At 38.1% G+C, this 10,534-nt stretch overlaps 1 pseudogene; it reads right to left on the bottom strand.

Moving 5' to 3' along the window:
• Positions 1-3,787: 3,787 nt before the first annotated feature.
• LOC121496560 lies at positions 3,788-5,021 on the bottom strand (annotated as a pseudogene).
• Positions 5,022-10,534: the final 5,513 nt, after the last annotated feature.

The raw sequence follows: 10,534 nt of genomic DNA, 5'->3' as shown, positions 1-10,534 counted from the left end.
TGGCTCTAGTTTGATCTAATTGAATTGGGAGTATTTTTCAAGAATTCTATAATCATCTATTTTTTATTTTATATATTTAATTGAAGACTTGTACTTAATTTTTTTTTTATAATTTTCATTCCAGTTGGTTAACATGCAGTGTCATATTAGTGATGCAATGTAGTGGTTGATTCAACAAATCATACTTCACTCATGCTCATCACAAGTGTGCTGCTTAATCCCTATCACCTATTTAACCCATTCCCCCACCCACCTTCCCTCTGATAATTATTAGTTCTCTGTAGTTAAGACTCTGTTTCTTGCTTTGTCTCTCTTATTGTTTCCCCCTTTGCTCATTTGTTTTTTTTTTCTTAAGTTTCACATATGAGTGAAATCATATGGTATTTGTCTTTCTCTGACTGGCTTATTTCACTTAGCACGATACTCTCTAGCTCTATCCACGTCATTGCATATGGCAAGATTTCATTTTTTATGGTTGAATAATATTCCATTGTATATATACGTCACTTCTTCTTTATCCATTCATTTATCAGCGGACACTGGGGCTGCTTCCATAATTTGGCTATTGTTTTTTTTTGTTTTGTTTTGTTTTTTTGTTTTTTTGTTTTTTTTGTTTTTTTTGTTTTTTATAATTTGGCTATTGTAAATAATGTTTCTATAAACATAGGGGAGCATGGATCCTTTTGAATTAGTGGTGTGGTTTTTTGTTTGTTTTGTTTTGTTTTGTATATTTTGGGCAATTCCTGGATCATAGAGTGGTTCTATTTTTAACTTTTTGAGGAACCTCCATACTGTTTTCCACAGTGGCTATACCAGTTTGCATTCCCACCAACAATACAAGAGGGTTCCTTTTTCTCCACATCCTCACCAACACCTGCTGTTTCTTTTGTCTTTTATTTTAGCCATTCTGATGGTATGAGGTGATACTGTATTGTGGTTTTGATTTGCACTTTCCTGGTGATGAGTGATGATGAACATCTTTTCATATGTTTATTGGCCATCTGAATGCCTTTGGAGAAGTGTCTATTCATATCTTCTGCCCATTTTAATAGGATTATTTGTTTTTTGGAGGGTATTGAGTTGTATTAGTGCTTCATATATTTTGGATATTAACTCTTTACCAGATATGTCATTTGCAAATATATTCTCCCATTCTGTAGGCTGCCTTTTAATTTTGTTGATTGTTTCCGTCACTGTGCAGAAGCTTTTTATTTTGATGTAATCCCAATAGTTTATTTTTGCTTTTGTTTCCCTTGCCTCTAGATTAGAGTAAGAAGTTGCTATGGCCATGCCACTGCCTGTGTTTTCTTCTAGGGTTTTGATGGTTTCAGGTCTCACATTCAGGCCTTTAATCCATTTTAAATTTATTTTTGTGTAATGGTATAAGAAAGTGGTACAGTTTGGTTCTTTTGCATATTGCTGTCCAGTTTTCTCAACACCATTTGTTGAGAAGTCTTTTTCCCATTGCATATTATTTTCTGCTTTGTTGGTTAATAGCTGTGGATTTATTTCTGGGTTTTCTATTCTGTTAAATTGATCTATGTGTCTGTTTTTGTGCGAGTACCATACTGTTTTGATGACTACAGCTTTGTAATATAACTTGAAGTCCAGAATTGTGACGCCTCTAGCTTTGATTTTCTTTTTCAAGATTGCTTTGTCTATTTGGGGTCTTTTGTGGTTCCATCCAGTTTTTTTTTTACATTTGTTTTTATTTAAGTTTGATTTGCCAACATATGGTATAACACCCCATGCTCATCTCATCACGTGCCTTCCTCAGTGCCCATCACCCAGTTGCCCCATCCTCCCATCCTCCTCCCCTTCTGCAACCCTCAGTTTGTTTCCCAGAGTCAGGATTCCCTCCCAGTTTGTCTCCCTCTCTAATCTTTCCCACTTAGTTCCCCTCCTTTCCCTTATCATCCCTTTCACTATTTCTTATATTCTGGTTCCACCCAAATTTTAGGGTTGTTTATTCTGTTTCTTTGAAACATGCTGCTGGTATTTTGATAGGGATTGCACTGAATGTGTAGGTTGCTTTGGGTAGTATAGACATTTTAACAATATTTGTTCTTCCGATCTGTAAGTATGGAATGTCTTTCTATTTTTTATGTGTCAGAAGACTTGCTTGTAGCAAAACTTTATGCTTAGTGCTACAGGAAATGAAATGATTCTTGTCCTCACGGCAATTATAATTAATATAGACATGACAAATCAAAATATAACAGTATAAGGCACAATGTAGATGACAGTGAGAACAGCTACTATTCATTGAACAGCCATAATATTCTAGACTATTTCCATATTTTTATGTGTTATCTCTAATCCTGTTAGCAACACCAAATAGTAGGAATTATGTCCTCAAAGAGAAGAAATGAAAGCTCCAAGCCATTGGTTGGCCTATGGTCGTGTGACAAAAAAGAGCAAATCCAGAGATAAATGAAGTGGAAACACACACACACATAAATATTCATAGATATATACATAAAGAATATGCACATTATACATATACATACATAAATACACGTACAGAGTATCTCTACATGGAATACTCTTGTTCATGTCTTTGTTCTTTTTTTTAAACAAATTTTTATTATTTTTCTTATTGAAAACTACACTGAACGTTAAATGTCCACCTTTGCAATGAATAAATACAGTAATGGTAACTCACACTAGAACAAAACATTTCTGATAGCCATTATTTATTTTGGGGACAATTTTAAACTCTTTTTTTTTTTTGTCACAGAAACAGGAATGTATCTATACAATATCTCAAAATAGGCCATCATCAAATCAATCACCAAAAGGCGATGATTTAAAAAAGACTATGAATATAACTTGTAACTAGTTGATATGAATCTAATAGGATTTGATAAAATCAATCACATCTAATAATGCACCATTAGTGTTCTTGTATAAGATACCACATGAAGAAGATTTCATCAATGTCTAAAAAAGTGGATTCGTTCATAGACAATCTGACAAGTTACCATAACAAGTGTTTCCTGAGACATAAGGAAATGTAACATTATTTTTCTTGAACACTTTTAGCTCAAGATTTCCACTCAATAAAGTAGCTGAGGATCTAAAGCTGAGAAAATATATTTGAGTAAAACAGCTTGTGAAACTTAGTTCTTCCCCCCCATTTTTCCCCCATCATTGGAAGGTATTACTGAATTCACAACCAACTTGCCTGCTCAGGGTGCAGTTCACATGGGAGAGAGACTCTGTAAGGAGCCCGTCTGATCTTGGATCCTATGCTGGCAGTTGTCAAACACAGGCACAATTTTCTCCCCATTTTGTAGTAATTTAATCTTCCTATTAGCAAAAGAGTTCACCAGCTGACATGGACTGAAAAAACAAGAGTCATAGGATGGAGATTTCCTCTTAGTATTTTTTTGTTTTGTTTTTTTTTGGGACTCCTGAAACAACACTCTAGAAGCAAGGTGTTCAGGACCTGCTGTGCCCAAAGGACTGATGAATGAAAAAAAATTTTTTTAAATTTTTTTAAAATTTTTTTATTTTTTGTGATTTGATGCACAGATGAAGAGCGCAGCACATCATAAGAGACGTTGGTCGTTAATAAATCATGTCCTAGTCTTTCAGCGCTTCTGTAACCAGAAGACAGCTTCAGCTTTCCCACGTCTTGGCTTCCAGCCCTTTTCACCCTGCAATATCAATGACGCATATGTCTGGAATCAGTTAAAAAGATGGCCAAATTCCTTTTCTTAGCTCATCTATTTTTCACTGTCTCTTGGTCCCGGGTTTGTCTGAATGGTTACTGTCATTTCTGCTATTGCTCCTTGCGGTGCTCTCTACTGCCCCCATGTTTTGTAAGCTGGTTGGGAGAGGGAGCTTGGGAAGGGTGTGCCCCTGTAGGTTATGTGTCCCTGGGTTGCCTCTGGGGACCACCCCTTCCTGGGCTGCACCCCATCCTCTGGGAGCTACACCCACACTGTATGGCAAGTAGCCGTTTGCGGTGCCCTGGGCTCTGCAGGAGTTGCTTGTCGATCTGTTCCTGGCCAGGGGGCTGTTGTGACAAAGAATTCCTTGTTCACAGCATCTTGCGTGACCTGTGATTGCCCGGCAGGCAGATCTCGGTGGCAGCTGCTCACTACACCAAGCTATGTGGGGCTTACAAGTGAGATTCAGTGCATCTTTCAAGGGACACTGCGCAAAGCTGAAAGGCTAAGATTCATGCCCTTCGAGGGCTGCCCCTTGTGTCCTGCCTTCCTTGAGGGCTTAGGCCAAGACTTGCTCATTCACCCGCCCACTGTGGACAGCATTCGCAAGGAATGCTTCATGCCTCCTGTGCTCTCCAGTAAAGTCCCTGGTGAAGTGGTGGTGATGTTCACTGAGATTATAGGACAGGGAGACGCAGTCACTCTCACACTGCCAATCCTGCAGGGCGCAGACCTTCTGCACACCCAGGGACTGCTCTGTTCCGTCCTGGAAGTAGGGCTCCTAAAATATGCTGCTGGATCCAAAGTCCTTGACTGGAACAGCAGTCACCTGCCCTGTGCAACAAAGGCCGATGAGGGCCAGCATCTCCCCGTGGACGCAAGCTGCTTGTGAGGTGTCCACCTGGATCTCCTCAACACCCTGGACCAGTGTGCCTTCCTGCAGCACCTGGTACAACCACGAGTCCTGGAGGTACATGTGAAGGATGTGGGAGATGCTGGAGTCAGCCATCTCTTCTGCTGCCCCGGGTGCAGTAGTGCACGTGGTGATCCTGAGCTGGCCAACAGCCTTGAGGTCAACATGGTCATAGCCGCTGCAGATCTGCAGGATCACTCTCTAGGCTTTGAGCTTCTCCAGGTCCTCCCTGGTAAGGGTGATGGTATGGCACATGCATCACAGAAGGCCACGGTGGCCAGGGCCCCCAGGATTGACATCTCCATGCTGTGGTCTGTGCCACTGAGAAGCACCACCAGAGGGCAGGGATGCAGGGGGGTGTTCTTGATCTGGGGGTGAATAAGTTCACAAATTCTGTCCAATTGCTGTCTCTTGATTTTGTGCTTATCCATAAGACCGTATTTTTTTTAAATTAAAAAAAATTTTTATCTTATTTATTTGTAGTACAGGAGTTGGGGAGGGTTGGAGGGGCAGAGGGAAGAGGAGGGAGAGAATCTCCAACAGACTGAGCTTGGAGCCTAAGGGATGGAAGGACCTGGAGATCCTGACCTGAGCCCAAGCCAAAAGGCCATCACTCAACCAGCTGAGCCACCTAGGCACCAGAAGGGCCATTCTTTATGGAAGTTGGCAACCCTCAGGTTCAAAAGGCAAAGAGCAGTCCCCTAAGAATTGAAGAGAATGAGCAGGAGTGCATGGCACTATGTCACTATGAACCCAATATAAAGCTGTCTGTATGCTATTGTTCACACAAAGGGCTGTTTGTCTTTTTAAGGGAATCTGGGTTTATTGGCTTAAAATTATTTAGGGCGATGGAACTCTGTTTAGGCTCTGGGCCGTAGGTGCTGGTTTGGGCCCCACTTCAGGGTCCTGCCTTGTCTCACGGCTCCTTCCTGGTCCTGTCCTGGGACCAACAGGCACGCCAACAACCCTGTGGGTATGGGTGGTGTTGTACTGACCTTGGCTGCCGGGGTCAGACCCCGCACAATGGCCTGTGGGAGGAAGGAGCCATTTCTTTTGTTCTTTTGTTCTATGTCTCTGCTTCACAATAGAGGCACAGAGTTCACAGTATAAATTATTCTTGGGTTTTGTTTTTTTTTTAGCTTTTTATTGTAGCTTGTGATTTTGAATGTTTTCTCTCTACTCATAAGACAGTGTAGAAAATTAGAAAATATGTAAAAATAAAAAAGAAGCAAATAAAAATGATCTGAGAGCTTGCCAGCAATAATACCATTCACATTTTAGAATAACTTATCTCCATCTTTATATACTTGTATACTTGTGTGTAATTATATGTATAAGTTTATTTATACATGTGCATATAATTTTTGTTGTGTAAAATTGTGGTCATGTTACCTACACAACTGGTATTATATATACACACATACATACAAGTGCTTTTTCACTTAATGTTTTTTCATAAGTCTTTGCTAGTTATCAAATAAACTTTGAAAACAGCATCATTAAAATTTCTGTAATATTCCATGTAAAGGTGTTTCCACAATTTATGTAACTCTTTTCCTTTTGTTTGGTTTTATATTTTCAATTTTATGCTATATACGCAGTCTTGCATAAAATACACTTGTACAATAGATCTGGTTCACAACAGATTATCTCCTTAGAATATATTGAGAAGAGAATTTATTCTATTAAAATGTAAGAAAACCTTGAAGAGTCTTAATCTAAATCACAAAATTTTACTGTGTTTAGGTGTATTTAGTCCTTTTGGGGAGATTCAGCGAAACTCACTTTAGGGCAAGGGAGTTTAACAGTTTACTTAGCTCGGCATCCATTTCTGGAATTTAGTGTGTACCAACAGCTCTCTTAGGAATTGAGGATTATCAGAGATGAAAAAGGCAGTTTTTTTGGGATGCCTGGGTGCCTCTGCGGTGGAGTGTCTACCTTTGCCCCAGGGCATGATCCTGGGGTCCTGGGATCGAGTCCCACGTCGGGCTCCCTGAATGGAGCCTACTTCTCCCTCTGCCTCTCATGGATATATATATACATACATATATATATATGATAGAATAAATAAATAAATAAATAAATAAATAAATAAATAAATAAATAAAATACAATTTTTAAAAAGGGCAGTTTTGCCCCAATGATGTATACTCCAAAGAAGTACTGTGCTTCTCCAGTAGCCAAGTGACCTTTTACTAGGAGGGTCCATGCCTCCATTCCCCAACACAACCCCCAGTTTAACTCATCTCTTACCTCTGGAGGCCTTGCTGCATTTTGGTTATGCTTTTAGCTGCCGGAATCATTAGACTTGGGTCAGACCTTAATTCTGTCCTGTGTATTCAATGGTTCGGTTAACATTTTAAACTTTTGTGTCTGTCAAATGAGGACGATAATACTACTGATATCACCGGTTTTTGTTAATTTTAAATGACATCACGTATGTAAAACTGTATAGTGTCTTACACATCATAAACTTGCAATAAATGTCGACTGTTATTATCATGTTTCTATGTTGAGAAGACCGAGTGTCAGTCCAATACTTAGTTAGGCCTTGAATGGTTCTGGAGCTTAATATTCAATGACAGGTGAAGATCCAAAGTAAAGGTGTACATAGAAAGAAGTAACAGGGGACTGTTCATGTCACAATAAATGGAAAGATTGGAGAGAAACAAGGTTAACCCTAGGTGCCTTTTGTTATTTCGATTTGGCCAGCCTTTGTTTTAACTGCTTCACAAATATTGATTTCACCCGACAAGTCAGGCACTGATGTTATTTCTATTCTATAGATGAGAAAATGGAGGCAATGAGAAATGACACGATTTGCTCAATAATTTGCAAAGAGAAGTTAATTATGCTGCTTCTCTGCTAGACACTGAGAAACAGGGTCTTTTTATCACATCTTTTAGTAACTCTTCAGAGTAGTTCCTGAAGGAAATATCATTCCCACTTTACAGATGAAAAAACTAGGATTAAATGATATCAGAAAAGCATCTTTGGTTCCATGACTAGGAAAAGCTGCATTTGAATACACAGTGGCATGCCACCCAACTTGTGTGCTTTCCTCTTTTCCTCTTTCTACAGTGCCTCCAACTTTCAGGAATAAACAGTGAATTGTCTTAAGATTTATATAACTAACATAATTAAAACATTATAATATGTATAACTAATATATATATATATACACCCACACGTATAAATGCATATGTATATGTATTTGCTTTCTACCATCCATCCGGGAGACCACGATCTCAAGACAAGAATATTGTCAAGTAAACAAGCAGATTTTTTTCTCAACGAACTTTAACTTAAACATATACCACAATTGAGGATTTAACATTATTCTAGTTTGAACTTGCTTTAGACTAGAAACACGCAGATATCATCATTTGACTTTTGACAATTGTATAAGAGATAATTAGAGCTTTTCACCTTTTTCAAAGCCAGCATTTAAATGAAGACAGCGAAATCTGGTTTGAGAGTCTTTATTAGGTCATTCCCTGAAGAATCTTAATTGTAGCGAACGCTCTGCCTGCCAACTGGAAGAGTTTTCCCATTGGAGCTGTGTGTTTATTCTACAATATGGAACATAATTTGAAGAGGAAGTTCAAGGCCTAGCACTGCTATGTGTGACTGGACATATTGAAATCCAATAGGATTGCAGAAGTAAGTGAACAGCAGGTACCCCATCTGCAGACCCCTCCGTAATGAGTATAAGCAAGTGAAGTCTCATCTCTCAGTTTCACTCTCCCTGTCAGTTGGAAAATTAACGACACATTTTGGAAGTGCAGATGAAGTAGCTAGCAAGGGCGCTAGGCCTTTTGTGTAAGATTAAAATATTTGATAATAGCTTTAATAGATTGAAGTGTATGTTGACTTTAAATGCAAAACCGCATTCTCTATCTTTCAAGGAAGCCTAACCAGTTTACCAGACCAAACTGCGTAAAGTTTGTCTGTGAAGTCAATCACTAAGTGTTGAAACCCCAGGACAACAGTCCTTAACAACAGAATTCCTCCGTGCTGCAGAATGCATTTAACTTCTTTCGTCAGAGGCAAGATTTGTCAGAAAATAAGCATTTAAAACAGATCCACAGTGCTTTACCTGAAATTCCAAACTTAGAGCAATTTTGAAAACAGAGCTTAAAAAAAAAAGATGTCAAATATATATATAAAATAACTGATCCTAAATGTTCAATTAGATGAGTTTTGACAACTGTATATACCTGGGCAACTTCCCACACTTTCAATAAAAGATGTTAACTATTTCTATTACTCCACAAAGTTTGCTTACTTTGCAGCCTGCTCCCTTTTATCCATGATCTTTCCAGAAACCATATTCTAATTTTTCCTATCACCTCAGATTAGTTTTGCCTGTTGTTGGACTTCACATCAGCAGAGCCACACAACATGTTCTCTTTCATGCCTGAATGATCTCATTCAAAAACTTTTGAGATTCATCCTTATCGTATCTGAAATGTGTTCCCTGTTTCCTGAGTTGCATTCTATTATATAAATATAACACACTTTGTATATCCTTCTGTCGATGAACATTTGGGTTCTTTCTAGTTGTTGGCTTATGAATAATGCTAGTATGAATACCCTTCTACAAGTCTTTTTTGTGGATATATATTTTTACTTTTTGGGGGTAAATATCTAGGCATGGAATTGTGGGGTCATAAGGTGGATATTTAACTTAAAAAGAAAATGCAAAAATAGTTTCTAAAGTGGTTTTATCTTTTGCATTCCTACCAGCAAAGTATGAGAATACTGGCTGTTTTTATTCCCACCAATATTTGGCATTGTTGGTTTTGGTCTTTTGGACTAAAGTATTCTAGTGGATATGAAATGGTATGTATAACATCGTGGGTTTAATTTGTATTTTCTGATGATTAGTGTTGAGCTTTTTTATAGTACTACTGGCCATCAGTACATTCTATCTTATGCAGAAATTTGTTTTGCCCTTTTTTGAATAAGGGCAAAATTTAAATTGTTGATTATTAGAATTCTTTTCTTTTTTTAGAATCCTTTATATATTTTGGATATGAACCTGCTGCCAGATACATATATTGCAAATATTGTTTTCCCACGACCTATGGCTTGCCTTATTAATTGAAAATTGAACATTTTAAGATACATTTGGGGCAGCCTGGGTAGCTCAGTGGTTTAGCGCCGCCTTCGGCCCAGGGAGTGATCCTGGAGACCTGGGATCAAGTCCTGCGTCGGGCTCCCTTTGTGGAGCCTGCTTCTCCCTCTGCCTGTGTCTCTGCCTCTCTCTCTCTCTCTCTGTGTGTGTGTCTCATGAATGAACAGATAAAATCTTAAAAAAAAAAAAGATATGTTTGAATGAATTCATTTAGCAGTAAATCCTAATTGGAAAAAACATATTGTCTTTACTTATGCCACTTAGTATCAAAATTCATATATTTAATTATAAAAATATGAATGCATTTAATTACAAGGTATTATGTCAGAACCTATTGGAGGCATTGCATCATAGATGGCATATATACCATTCTAGCTTTCTAATATCAAGATTACTTTAAATTTCAAAAACATTCAGTCCTAAGAGTTAGGGCTTATCATATATATATATATATATATATATATATATATATATAATCTTAGCATATCCTAAGATGGAGATAATGTTACTGGAGCATTGAGTGGGACAATTGTGGCAAAAGTATTGGCACCTTATATAAATGTGCTTCATTTAATTATCATTATTTTTTTATTTTTTTAAAAATATTTTATTTATTTATTCATGAGAGACAGATTGAGAGAGAGAGGCAGAGACACAGGCTCCATGCAGGGAGCCTGACGTGGGACTCGATCCTGGGTCTCCAGGATCGTGCCCTGGGCTGAAGGCAGTGCTAAACCGCTGAGCCACCAGGGCTGACCTAATTATCATTATTTTAGAAGTTTTTAATGGATGGTGTATAAAATT

The sequence above is a fragment of the Vulpes lagopus genome, chromosome 1 (assembly GCF_018345385.1).
Source record: "Vulpes lagopus strain Blue_001 chromosome 1, ASM1834538v1, whole genome shotgun sequence".
Classification (NCBI taxonomy): Eukaryota; Metazoa; Chordata; class Mammalia; order Carnivora; family Canidae; genus Vulpes; species Vulpes lagopus.
This window is presented reverse-complemented; position numbering and strand designations above follow the sequence as displayed.